Source organism: Centruroides sculpturatus, unplaced genomic scaffold (genome assembly GCF_000671375.1).
Source record: "Centruroides sculpturatus isolate CEXI.00-Female unplaced genomic scaffold, Cexi_2.0 scaffold73, whole genome shotgun sequence".
NCBI lineage: Eukaryota > Metazoa > Arthropoda > Arachnida > Scorpiones > Buthidae > Centruroides > Centruroides sculpturatus.
Genome location: NW_019384330.1, coordinates 90,828 through 94,065, shown reverse-complemented (window position 1 = coordinate 94,065; position 3,238 = coordinate 90,828).

Sequence of the window (3,238 nt, the reverse complement as noted above, 5' to 3'; positions counted from 1 at the left end):
CTAGAGTATTGCAAGTAAGGTGATATTTTAGAAGAAAAAAAAAACAGTTATATATTTGGCATGTGCTATTATTATATAGAATGTATTACATAAAATGGAAGCACCCACTTAAGATTTTATTTATAATACAATTAATTTTTATAATTAAATCCTTTTTAACTTAAAAAATGAAATTAAAGCTTCTATAATATACGTAAACAGTATAATTTTTCAAAAGTTTATTTTATAGTATGGAAGTTAGATGTATATAAAAATATGCAATTCAAGTGAAAAATAAAATCTGTTTCCATGATAAACTCGAAAATTTCCGGTTGGGAATGATGGCTTTCCGGTTACATTTCCTCTGAGTTATTATTAGTTTAGTTGAATCTTCTAGTAAAAAAACTAAAGAAAAATATTCATCTTGAATTGAATTATTTACTTTATTTATTTGTAAAATACAGTTTTAATCAATGAATTAAGCTTGGTGTTTTTATTTGAATAGAAAATTTCAATGTAAATGAATGAAAATCTGAGTTTTTTAATCAATTTCTATTTTAATTTAATTTAATTTTATTTTCATTTCATTTTAATTTTTTAATTTTATTTTGATTTATTTTCAACTCTTGTTTTCATTTTCATTTTATTAATATTTCATTTTACATAAAGATTCGGTGTATTCATTATCTACACGACGTACACTTTTAGTTTATAGGATAGTCCAAAAGTCAGTTAACTATTATAAACACTAAATTGCTTTCTTACTAAGATACGTAAATGCATATATTTTCACTAATTTTATAATAGAAAAGCAAATCATGCTAATAATTGTAATTAAAACACTAACAGAAACTGCGAATAAACAGATTTTTGAACCATTCTGTAAACAATCTTTAATTCATTCGTATTTTTGTTTATAAAATTATTATTAATTATTATACTAAATTAAATATAATTTTACTGTTATCAGTTGTTTAGTATAAGCCATTTGTATGAATGAGACGAATACAATTTAGCTTTATTGATCTCTCAAATTAAGTCTTAAGTCTAAAGATATTAGCATGAAACTAGGTAGGATACATCATTGTTCTCTACGTGTATCCAATTGGGATCAGGCTGTTCCTTAATCAATTCAAAGCATTAATACTATCGTCTAACAAGATAATTTCATTATTATTAGTTTTTCTAATCGTGTAGCCTTAACTGTTTATTATTAAAATGAAATTATTATGCAATTTTCACTCGAAATTTTTATGAAAATCAAATTTTTTTCAGCAAAATTTCATAATTATTTGAAAACATTTCTTTCATTTAAAGAGCCAACCACATATTTATCAATTTTATGTACTAATTGGTGTCATTGTTCTATTAATTATTCTACAGTTAACCTTTATTCTAGGTCAAATATTACATAACAAATTAAAATTTTGATTGGTACTTAATTGTTTCTAAGTAAATTTTGATTGTAGCTCTGTTAATATCTAAATAAATTATTTAAAATGTTAAAAACTGAATATTTCCTTAGCCTTTTTTATTAAAAAATTTTGTAAATAAGTATGCTTCTACGTGAAATTAAATTGAATTATTTTGTAAATTGCTAAATATAATTGTATTTAATAATTTTTTAAATTAAAGTAAATCAACATCAGTGACCGAAAAGAAATTATAATTACATTTATTCAATATTTTTAATTATATTATTTAATTATTATAAGTTTATCTCACAAAATTAATTGCCTATTCCAATGGTTTACTCTTCACAATATCAATAAATTTAAGTTTTTTATAGTATTGTAAATTTAAGAATTATACTTTTGAATTCTTCGAGTTGCTCTAAAATTCACTAAAACTTTACACATTAATCTAGATCAGAGGTTTCCAACCTGGTGACTAGAGACCCCCCAAGGGGTTTTAATCGATTTATCTAAGGAATCGATAAATTACTAAGGATCATTTAGGGTTCGATGGACAAATTTATTTTTATTATATTTAAAAATAATTGATATGTCTTTAAGTTTAGAAAGGGATTGACAAATTAAATCTAATTTTAGAAAACGGTCGACAAGAGAAAGGATACAGAATTTCTAATCCAGATGAATTGGATGGGATTGATGGAATGAGACAATCAACACATGAGCAATCTTCTAAGGGAAAAGATTTTCTATGGAAAACTGACCCATATTTAGGTGTTAAACACTAAAAAAAAAAAAAACACTATATGCTTACAGCCCGTTGGTGAGGTGCGAACACACAACTTGTGTTCAGTAGTTTTATCCATTCGTACACTGATCGCGAGTTCGTGCCTCACCAGCTATTCGGATGATTAATTAAGACCAAGGTTANTACTAAAATACATTATATTTTTCTGGTATTAGATTAACTTTATTTTAATATATTTTTATCTAATACCGGAAAAAATAATTTATTTAAACGATATATATATCACAGGTCTGACAAAAAAACTAAATTTAATGCAAGAAAATGAAATAGTGTATTTATTTAATTGTAATTGTGATCCAGCTAAAACTTATATAGGTGAAACAAAAAAGACATTAGGAACAAGTATAAAATAACACGCGCAATAAAAGGTAATTATGCAAATTCTTCTGTTGCAGAACACTGTAATAATTATGGGTGCTAAATAAATATAAATACAATAAAAATTAAAAAGAGATAGTCTAATAATTACAAAAGCCAATTATATGAAGATATAAACACAAAGAAAGAAACAATAAATAACATTTGTAGAAAAATATATTTCCTTTTGACTATACACACATTGATGAGCGTTAGTTTATTTTTTGTCCCTTTACACGCTATACGAGGCATTACAATTCTCTTGGCGGAGTCTTAAGAATAACAATTTAGGAAGAATAATTCACCAATCGTGGGACACAATATTCGATGAGTTTACAAAAAGCAAAGAGTATGAGTGGTTGAAAGACACCTTTGTTGTTAAAGAGGTTGTTAGCTAGTGGTGAATAGAACCTCGATGTAAGTTAAAAAAATTATTGGTTGATATTTAAGTTTTTAAAAAAATTAATGGTTTATTTTATTTTGTTTATACGGCTGAAGTTTTCAAAAATTTCCACTGGTGTCCGCCTGACTGGTTGTCTGTCCGTCCTTAATCTTAACAAGAAATACAACTATTATGACAATGTTTTAAATTGTTTATTTTATTTTGTTTATTGGGCTGAAGTTTTCAAAAATTTCCACTGGTGTCCGCCTGACTGGTTGTCTGTCCGTCCTTAATCTTAAC